The sequence below is a fragment of the Jatropha curcas genome, chromosome 6, assembly GCF_041381405.1.
Source record: "Jatropha curcas cultivar XTBG-Jc1 chromosome 6, XTBG_Jcur_1.0, whole genome shotgun sequence".
NCBI lineage: Eukaryota > Viridiplantae > Streptophyta > Magnoliopsida > Malpighiales > Euphorbiaceae > Jatropha > Jatropha curcas.
This window is the reverse complement of record NC_143156.1, coordinates 10,488,493-10,498,889: the sequence shown is the minus strand read 5'-3', so window position 1 is coordinate 10,498,889 and position 10,397 is coordinate 10,488,493. Positions and strand designations below refer to the sequence as shown.

Below are 10,397 nucleotides of genomic sequence, written 5' to 3'. Positions count from 1 at the left end.
ATGTCTACAGTATCCTCATGTTCCTGAAGAAACACTATATAATCATCTGGAATAGCACTTCTTCTCTCCCTAGTAGATCTCCTCAAAGGCATTTGAACAGGCTCTAATTCTTGAGGTTGTTGAATTTGTTCTTGAGGAAGAATAGCATTGTCTTGAATTGGATCTTGAATAGCGACAGGAGCAACTGGAGTCTGTACGCTATCAGAAACAACAAAAGGAATGAGAACCGAATCATCCTTACTTGATTCCTCTTCAAAGACAATGTTTCTTTCTTTATTTCTCCCTCCAAAGTCAACATCCTCAAAAAATGTTGCAATTCTCATTTCAAAAAAAGTTCTGGAAGTAGGATTATAAAACTTGTAACCCCTAGACCGCTCAGAATATCCAACAAAGTAGCTGCTGATAGTTTTGGAGTCTAGTTTTGTTTCATTCGGCTTGTAAGGTCTTGCTTCAGCTGGACATCCCCAAACATGAAGATGCTTTAGACTAGGCTTACGTCCAGTCCAAAGTTCATAAGGTGTTTTAGCAACTGCTTTAGATGGAATCCTATTGAGAAGATAAGCTGCTGTCTTTAGCGCTTCACCCCACAGAGACTCTGGTAAAGTAGAATGACTAATCATACTCCTTACCATATCCATGAGAGTCCTATTACGTCTCTCAGATACACCATTCATGCTGGGAGTACCAGGCATTGTATATTGAGGGACAATTCCACATTCCTGTAGGAAAAGCGCAAAAGGTCCTGGACGTTGTTCGCCTGAACCGTCGTATTTACCATAATATTCACCACCACGGTCAGATCGAACAGATTTAATCTTCTTTCCTAGTTGATTTTCAACTTCAGCTTTATAAGATTTAAACACGTCCAAAGACTCAGATTTTTCATGAATGAGATATAAGTAACCATAACGAGAATAGTCATCAATGAATGATATAAAATATCTTTGGCCATTTCTAGCTGCAATATGGAATGGACCGCAAATATCTGTATGGATCAGTTCTAAAATATTGGATGACCGAATGGCACCTAGTCTCTTTTGTTTAGTCTGTTTTCCTTTAATACACTCAATAGAAGAATCCAAACCTGTGTAATCAAGTGTATCTAAGATACCATCAGAAACAAGACGCTCAATTCTTGATTTGGATACATGACCCAAACGTCTATGCCAAAGTACAGCTGAGTTATCAATATTCAACTTTCTTTTGGTACCTCTTGTAGTAACATGCAGGGATTCATGATAACTAGTATCAATGTCTAACATATATAGATTATCACATTCATTCAAGCAACTAGTACCCAAAACTTTTGAATTCATAGATAAAGTGAATACACTGTCTCCAAAAGAACAATGAAAACCAGATTTATCCAAAAAGGAAACAGAAATCAAATTCCTTCTAAAAGAGGGAATAACAAAAGTATCTATAAGATCCAAAAAATAACCAGTACTTAAACATAATCTAAAATGTCCAATTGCCTCTACTTCAACCGGATCGCCATTTCCTACATAGACGTATCTTTCACCGTCAGTTGGCTTTCTGTAGTTGAGGCAGCCCCTTCTTTGCAAGCCAAATAGCAAATTTAGGACAGTCCTTTCTCAAGTGATCCGTCTTTCCACAAAAGAAGCATTTTGGCACATAAGGCTTCTTTTGTACTGGATCTACAGCAGTAGCAGCAGCAAGTTTCTCAATAGCCTTTTCAACAGTCTTTGCAGAAGACCTCTTTCTTTTCTTGTTCTTGCCCTTCCCAGCTGAAGAAACAAAATGAGCACTCTCTCTTTTGTTAGAATTCATCTTTTCCTCCTCATCAACACAATGAGAAATGAGCTCGTTAAGAGTCCATTTATTCGGCTGACAATTATAGGAAGTCCTAATTTGTCCATACTGAGAAGGAAGAGAATTCATAACCAAAGGGACTAAAAGGTCATCTGGTAAAGCCATACCCAGCGCCTTCAGTCTCTTTGCAATCTGAGACATGCTAAGAATATGCTCCCGAACACCACCATTGCCAGCAAACTTCATGGAGGTTAATTTTCCTAAAAGTGTTCCCACTTCGGCTTTGTCATTCTTGACATAAGCCCTCTCCAGCTCGGCAAGATAGTTTTGAGCATTGTCCTTTTCAGCTGAGACAGAGTCTCGAACATGTTCTAGGACTCCTTTCTGCATGATCATCAGACCTAAGCGATTAGAACGCTCCCACTTCTCATACTGAACCCTTTGAACATCAGTGCTCGTATTAGTAAGAGGAGCAGGTTCGTCCATCCTGAATGCAAGATCCAAATCCATACAGCCCAGAAAGATCATAATATTTGATTTCCAAGACTCAAAATTTGATCCCTCAAGTTTAGGGACACAATCAGGATTAAATGACATATTAGCTGACATCAGAGAAAATAAACAAATAGATAAGTATAAGCTCACAATCCACAAATGAAACAATTCACATAAGTAGAGATCAAAAATGGAAATAAGATACAGACACAACATTAATATTCTCATCTTTGGATGTAAAACATTAACTTGTAATTAGTATCTCAACGCAGCAATCAAATATTGATAACATAGTCCTGACAAATAATAAATCTTCCTTTGGGCCGATATATCATTGTCATGGAAAATAATCAAACAATTATCAGATATTTATTGCCAAACATGTATTCAAAACTCAGCCAGATAGTAACCTTCCTTTGGGCCGATTAACTATCCGCAACGAATTCTAATACACCTGTCTAATATTTTAAAATAAATCAATTCAAGCAATAGAGGTCACTTTGGTGACTTATTGATCAAATCAATTTATTTTAACAAATATCAAACACAATAGGGACTTAATCACTCCAAAATTTAATCTCAAATCGACAAATCAAATCATTTAATTGTAATTAAAACAAAACAATTGCAATTTAAATGAATTGATTGTCTAAATGTTTAATAATCTAAAATTATTTAGCCCAAAAAAAAAAAATTATAATCTAGTCTTTAAGTCACTAAATTAGAGACTAAGTTATAAAATAGGACTAAATAAATTTGAATAAATAAAGTTCGGGGGTCTAATTTAATTAAATATATGTCCATGGGTCTATACAAAAAAAAACAGAAAATTAGGGGCCTAATACGAAAAAAAGAAAATTAGGGGCCTAATCTGAAATTACAGAAAATTAGGGGCCTAATCTGAAGTTACAGAAACTTAGGGGCCTAATCTGAAGTTACAGAAACTTAAGGGCCTAATCTGAAGTTATAGAAAATAGGGGCCTAATACGAAATTTTCTAGGGACCTAACCATAATTTACCATCCCTAACCTTAAAACCAAAAAAGACCAGAGACGAAAATTACAGGTTTTTTTTGCCGACTCTCTCCACCTGCAGTTTCAGCCTCTTTCCGCCGCCAACACCACCAGTTCCAACCGAAGACAAGCTCCGGTCGCCATTGGACGGTGAACGGCAGCCAAAGGAGTCAAAAACCGGTGTTGAAATCACAAATCCCTAAACTGCAATTTCAAAACAAATCTGCCGGCAACAATGGAGGTTTTCAGGTTTTTTTTTTTAAACAAGATCCGGCCAGTAAAAAAAAAAAAACAAAATACCAAACGAACAATTAATCGTCAATGGCGTTAGTTCAAAACCTCTTACCTGTTCTTGGGGAATCCGAAGAATAGTGAGAACAAAATTTTTTATTATTATTAAACAAAACCCTCAATCCGTAAACAGTAGGGTAAACAAATAAAAAAAAAAATATACGAAAATCAATCTAAAATCTAGCAATTATGCACAAGGCTCTGATACCACTTGTTATAAATTAATCTCAAATAATTCAATAACAACCTAGATCGTGCAAACCACTAGATTCAACAAAATAGATTGAATAAGAAAAGGTTGCGTACCTGACATCGTTGTTCGTCGATCTTGATGTGTAGAATTAGGTTTGCAGCCTTCCAGAGAATTGAAGAATCGATTTAGCGGAAGCAGTACGAAAGGAACGTAAAACTGAATCGTATTCAACTTCTCTGGGGACCACGACCTTTATATACCTGTAGCGTTAGTACAATTCCTATTTCGGTCCTTTAACGAAATAGGAATTATATAATGGTCTCTACACTTAATATCTATAATTAGTTGATACCTCAATAGTCAATTATTCACAATCAAGACCACATTTGAAATTGACTTTACAATTAGACTGCTGTACATATTTAATTTTACATATTAAGCCCACAATAGAAAATTAAATCCAACATTCACATCAGTCAGAAGAAACAAATTAAACCAGAGATTTGGTTTTGTTCGTTTCAAAGACGTTAATAATAAAGAGAATCTTCTGAATGATCTTACCAAGATATGGATAGGCTCTTTCAAACTGTGGTGTAGGGTTGCAAGATTTGAGAAGTCGAAGCATCAAGGTTATCACAACAAAGTAACTAGCCAGCCAAAGAGAACGACTTTCAAACAAAGTTGGAGGGATGATAAAAAATATGCTGAAGTGGTGGGGAATGTTCTAAATAAAAACGAAAAAGAGAACATGAGTAATCTTAATAACTCAATTTGTGGACATCTAGTAAATGAGAAAACTCCAGTGTGGGGTAGATGTGAGTACGAAATAAAGCTAGAAGAACTAAAATGGCTAGATTCTTGTTGCGTGGCCTGGTTGAAGGAGTGTTTGAATATCTGCCAAAGCAACACTGAGTAGTATCGGGTGTGAGGTTATCCCATGGGGAGGAAATAGGGTGGTGCTTAAGTTTAGTTCATTCGACAAAGCCCTGTCCTTTTTGGAGAAAAAAGATTTCCATGCAGCATGGCTCTCTCATGTTTGTGTTTGGAATAGTAACTTAAAATTAGGCTGTGATAGATGGGTTTGGCAAAGATGTGAGGGGATTCCTCTTGAACTTGGAATGAAGAGTTTTTCAAGTTGTTAGGGTCAACGTTGGGTCTCTTTTAATGGTTAATGAAAGTACAATATCTAGATCAAGGTTAGATATTGGAAGAGTGTTGATCGCAATAAAATACCCGGACTTCATAAGAACTTCGGTGGAAGTAAAAATTGATGATCGTATTCATAGTATAAGAATTACAGACGATGAAAGTCTTAATTCAGAACTAGGGTGTAGATGGATATTGAGTGAATCAAAGTCCTAGTAGGAAAAGGAGTTCGATTATTATCGATCTCCATCCCAATCTCTGCAGTAGGTGAGTTCTTGACTAGTCATTCCTAGCACACCATTACCGGAATTTATAGAAGCTATAAGGGTTTTCAGGGAAGGAAAAGAAGGCCAAACGACGTTGGAGACAAGTAATTCGAATCTAGCCAATGGAATTGTAGTGCATGCTTCTAAGGACAATGTAGTTTGCACGGGTGAATGTCGCTTAGAGTATGTAGTACCTGGTCCTATGAAAGACTTGGCAGCTCTTCATGAAAGAAATGATTCCATTTTATTCCCTAAGATGGTTAACTAGAGCAGCCCTAATGTGAATTCCAATCTAGCACTTGGGCCAGATGTTGAAGTGGGCCCCTCTCATCTCATCTATAATGCGTTGGAGCCTAATTATTCGATTGAAGAAGCAGGGAATCCATCTGCTTGTGACATAAATAATATGTCTGTGGGCCAAGACAATAGACTTGTGCCAACTAACGGGGCAATAAACTTGGACATGGAGTCCAGTCCAGTTGATGTGGTTAATGGGCTTGATAATGAAGCCAATTTGGGGTCTTTTAACAGAGAGTGTTTGACAAATAGAACTTGAAGACCAGTTTCCTCCTGTGATGAATACAACCAACTACCGTAAAACATTAGCCATGGCTAGAGCCAAACCTCGTGCATCTCGAAACTCAAACTTATCGAACAGAAACCTCCTTCAATCAATAGACGAGGAGGCTTCTGTTGATCTAAACGAGGCTAAAAAAGACTTACAGCTGGGGAAAGAAATAGGGATGCAGTTTGAAGGTCCTGATTCGGTAATGGTTCAGGGCTTTGTGGAGATGAGGCGTCAAGGAAGGAAGTGATTCTCTCAAGAATGTACAAATTTGGGTTTTTTTTTTTTTTCTTAAAACAAATTAAAGGTTGTTCCTAGAATTTTATCTCCAAATGTAAAGGGCTTAGGCAGTAAAGGGATGCAAAGAGGTTAGAAATTTGGTTAGACATTATAAGGCAAATATCCTCTTTCTTTTGGAGACTAAGAAGGTGGGCATTTCAAGAAAATTTATGGAGAAAATCTTGGTTGATAGTAAGTTTGACTAGGCTTGCCTTGATGCGGTAGGAGCTTCTGGTGGAGTTTTTGACAGTGTGGCATTCGTCTGTGTTTCTTCAATCTGAAATTGTATTGGGTTCTTGTTTTGTATGGTGAAAGGCAAATTTCTAGATGTCCTTGATTTCTGCTTTCTGTTTAATAGTTATACCCCAAACGATTTGGCCTCTAGAAAATTGGTTTCCGCAGAACTTCATTATTTAGTTGTGGGTTGTTCCGGATTATGCTGTATAGGTGGGGATTTTAATGCGGTCAGTGAACAACAAGAGCGTAAAGGGTGTGTAGAGGACTTAGTAAGCTGTTCAAATTTTAATTCTTTCATTGCTAACTGTGATTTGCAAGACTTTCCTATTATGGGTAGAAGCGACACTTGGGCAAATGCAGCTGTTAACAAGATGAGTAGGATCGACAGGTTTCTAGTATGTAATGGTTGGCTAGAAAATTGGGCAGGCTTTCAAGTGTTGGGTCTAAATAGAATCTGTTCAGATCATTGCCCTATCCTTTTTGGTTCTGATTTGTCTAACTGGGGACTGAAACCTTTTCGCTTCTTCAGTTTCTGGTGCGACCAAAAGAGTTTCCCAAAAGTCGTTAAAGATTACTAGAATCAAAATATATTTCGGGGATTTAATGGTTTTATTTATGAGTAAGCTTCGAATTCTGAAGAAAGAACTAAAGTCTTGGAATCGATTAGTGGTTGGGATTTTGAATGAGGAAAAATTGAAATGCATTGGGGATTTAGCTACTCTTGCTTTGAAGGCAAAAATTAATAATCTTAGTAACGATGAAGTATCTTTGAGAAGATCTTTGTTCTCAAAACTGTTAGAGATTCAAAGAGCTAAGAGAGTATGTTAAGGCAGAAAGCTAGGGTGAAGTGGCTGAAAGAAGGGGATGCTAATACTAAATACTACCATGCAATAGTTAATAAGAGAGTAGCAAATAATCAAATAGCGATTCTAAATTTTTAATGTTAGGTTTCGGGAGTGGCAGATGTAAGAAATGTAGTTCAACATCACTTCTCTAACATGTTTGCAGCAGACACATCAATAAGACCCTCTCTGAGATGTGAAACAGTCAGAAAATTATCAGAGTCAGAGAGGCTTCGTTTAGAAGTGCCTTTTTCTGGAAAAGAAATAAAGGAAGCTGTTTGGAGTTGCGGTTTATCCAAGTCTCCTAGGTCGGATGGGTACACAATAAAGTTCTACAAAAATTGCTGGGAAACAATCAAAGAAGATCTTTTTAAATTTTTTCAAGACTTTTATGATGATGGAAAGTTATCTAAATGAATTCAAGTTTTATAATATTGATCCCAAAGATTTCGTCTCCTTAATGTCTGTTCGATTATAGGCTGATTTCCCTTATTGGAAGCGTCTATAAGGTGGTAACAAAACTTCTCCTTTTAAGGATGAGGCGGGTTATGAATTCTATCATTGGGGAGAACCAAACTGCTTTCGTGGGGGGTCGTCAAATAATAGATGGTATCTTAATATGCACTGAATTAATTCATGACTAAAAGAGAAGGAAAATTAAGTCAGTTTTTTTCAAGGCCAATTTTCAGAAGGCTTAGGATTTGGTGAACTGGAACTTTCTACTGTCTATGATGGATAAATTGGCTTTTGGTGAAAGATGGAGAAGTTGGATAAAGGAGTGCTTAGAGATTTCCAGATTATCGATTTTGGTAAATGGGTGTCCTATGAAGGAATTTACTATGTGTAGGGATCTCAAACAAGGAGACTTTTTTTCACCTTTACTTTTTCTTATTGTGGTTGAAGGTCTTAATATTCTTATGAGAAATTCGATTGAAAAACGTTTTTTTTTCAAGCGTAAAAGTGGGGGAAGACGAGGTAATAGTTTCCCACCTTCAATTTGCAGATGACTCGGTGATTTTTAATGCTGCAGATAAGGGCCAAATTTGCAATTTAAGGAGAATTCTTGTATGCTTTCAATTCTTATCAAGGGTAAAAATTAACTTCAGCAAGAGTAAACTATTTAGGGTGAAGATTTTTGAACTTGAATTGATAACCTTGCAACCACTTTGGGGTGCATCCCGGATCTCTTGCCTACATCATATTTGGGTATTCAATTGGTAGCAGTCGTAGAAACTTGCTTCTTGGCGTGCAGTGATTCAGAAGTTTGAATGAAGATTGTTGTTGTGGAAAGCAAGAAATTTTTCTTTCGGAGGAAGAATAGCTTTAATCAAATTAGTGTTATCTTCCCTACCCTTGTATTACATGTCTATTTTCAAAGCTCCTTTTTCTATCATCAAAAGAATTGCATCGATCCAGAGAAGGTTTTTAAGGGGTAAAGGGCTAGAGAATGAGAGGCCTTTAAACTAGGTGGCGATGAGTTCTATTTGTTGTAGCAAGGCTTTTGGTGGAATTGGTGTTCCTAATTTTAAATGTAATAACATTTCTCTTTTGGGAAAATGGTGGTGGAGGTTTAAATCGGGAAATGGTTTTTTAGGAAACACATTTTAATTTCAAAGTATGGTAATGAACGATTGTGGAATACAAATTTGGGGTCAGAGTACTGGAAAAAATTATCTCCAGTTTGGTGAGATATAGCTTTTGTTGTTATCTCTTCCTCTCTAAAAACCATTTCTAAGGGAGGATTCAGATGGATTTTAGAAAATAATAATTGTATTAATTTTTGTTTGGTCTTTGGATTGATAATGTTCCTCTCTCTTCGTTGTTCCCAAACTCTTCAGATTAGCAAAAAAATAAAAGGAGTAAGATCTGTGATTGTGGTTTCTTTGCTACTGGTAGATGGATTTGGCAAGTAGCATAGCTGCGTGATTTTAGAAGTTTTCAAGAAGAGTACTAGGCTCAGTTGATCCAGAATTAGATGGGCTGGCAGTTATTCTAGATATGGAAGATGAGTAATCTGGACATTCAACAAGCAAGGTACTTTTTCAGTGAAAAATTTATTTTCTTTAACGGAACAGTTTGAGTTGGTTAAGGTAAATATTCCTTACAATGTAAAACCACTTTGGTCTCCTTTAATACTAGGGAAAGTTTCTTTTTTTTTGTTTGGAGAGTAATGCTAAACAAACTTCCTTGTAGATTAAATCTATTTAGACATCATATTTTATTGAATTTGCAGGAGTGTGTTTGTCCTTTTACAATGGGGAAATTGAATCAGTTGTGTCCTCTTATCTTGTTCTTTTGCAAGGAGTGTGTGGATGGGTGTGCTGAGATGGTGGGATGTTCTGTGTGTTCTGCCATTTTCCTTGGCAGACTTGAGCTGGCAGTGGGAGAGTATTGTTTTGGTTAAAGGGTGTTGTGTTATATGGAATTCTATTATGCTTTTAATTTTGTGGTATATTTGGATAGCTAGAAACAAAGTTGTCTTCAGTGATCTAAGGCAAAATTTGGAACAGGTTGTCGATATGCTTAAATTCAGAAGCTTTGAGTTGTTAATGGCTAAGTTTACTTCTATTGGTCTCAGTGACTACTTTTTGTTCCCAATTGAAGTTTGCAGATCGGAGTTCAGTGGGTATCACAACTGCTAGTCTAGGAAAGTATGTGTTTTGGGGAGCGCCGGTTAAAGGATGGCTGAAGTTCAACACTGACGGTTCTTCCTCTGGTAAGTTGCCTGCAGGGGTAGGAGGTGTGTTAAGGGACAACAATGGATTAGTTAATGTATTTTTTATTATTCAGTCGGTATATTGGATTCAAATGAGGCTGATTACTTGCTATTGTTTCAGCTATTTAGATTTTTTTGAATTCAAATGTTAAACATTTTCCTTTGATTGTGGAATCGGACACTAAAAACACTTTATGTTGGATTAGTCAGAAGCTCAAGCGCTCATGGTATTGGTGGGAGAAGCTTAACAAGTTTGATCAGATTTTGTCTCATCTCAATAAGGTTCAATTTGTTTTCGTCTTGAGAAATGATAACCATTTTGCAGATTCTTTAGCTAAGAAAAGGGTTAGTGCTACAAATTCATTCTTAGCTTGGATTTAGTTTCTTCGTATTTTTGGCAGTTATCTCTTTGTTCTATCATTGTTCAGGATCTCTTTTTCAGTTTTTCTAGCACTCTTCTCTTGTCTTAAGAGAGGTTTCTAGCTCTTGTTCTATTGTCTTGGTATTCTTGTCATCCTAAGCTAGGATCCAGGTGTATTGGGTAAGCCTATTGGCTTGGATGTAGTCGCTCGGGTGTGATG

At 36.8% G+C, this 10,397-nt stretch overlaps 1 long non-coding RNA gene across 1 annotated transcript; it reads left to right on the top strand.

Annotated features, from left to right (window-relative positions):
- Positions 1-5,706: 5,706 nt before the first annotated feature.
- Positions 5,707-10,175, top strand: LOC110010933 (uncharacterized). Its single transcript, XR_002285982.3, has 2 exons — positions 5,707-9,134; positions 9,334-10,175. It is a non-coding gene; the product is annotated as an uncharacterized LOC110010933 (long non-coding RNA).
- The last annotated feature ends 222 nt before the right edge of the window (positions 10,176-10,397 follow it).